The following is a 573-nucleotide window of genomic DNA, read 5'->3' as shown; positions in this document are numbered from 1 at the left end:
GGCAGCGCCAGCGGGGGCGGCCTCCGCCAATGGGCGAGCGGGAAGAGCGGCAGTGGGCGGGGCGGAGGCGGCGGCCGCCTCTGATTGGGTGCGGCGCACCGAGGGTGTGAGGCGGGGGGGGGCCGAGGAGGTGAGGTGAAGTGAAGGTGACGGCGGGCGCGGCCGGCGCGGGCAGGGCGGGGGGGATGCGGCGCGGCGCGGCGCTCTGCAGGGCAGCGGTGCGGTGCGGTGCGGTGCGGTGCGGTGCAGCCTCCCGCACGGGCGTCCAGGGTGGTGGGGCGGTGCACGTGGCGCACGCAGCAGCGGGCGGGGCGGTGCTGGGCGATGGGATGCAGCGTGGTGGGGGGCGCTGCAGCACTGCGGGGAAGCGCCGCGCAGTCCGGGTGGGTGCGGCGTGGCGTGATGCGCTGCTGTGCGGAGCCGTGCAATCCGAGTAAGTGCTGCGTGCTGTGGGGCAGTCCGGTTAGGCCCATGCAGCGCAGGGGGAGCTACGTATCGCGTTGCTGCATGAGATTCTGCGCACCCCACGGGCTGTGGTTGCCCAGCCGCTCTTAAAGCCAGTTTAGGGTTGGC

Source organism: Falco rusticolus, chromosome 8 (genome assembly GCF_015220075.1).
Source record: "Falco rusticolus isolate bFalRus1 chromosome 8, bFalRus1.pri, whole genome shotgun sequence".
Lineage (NCBI taxonomy): Eukaryota > Metazoa > Chordata > Aves > Falconiformes > Falconidae > Falco > Falco rusticolus.
The sequence above is the reverse complement of the archived record's forward strand: the minus strand, read 5'-3'. Positions refer to the sequence as shown.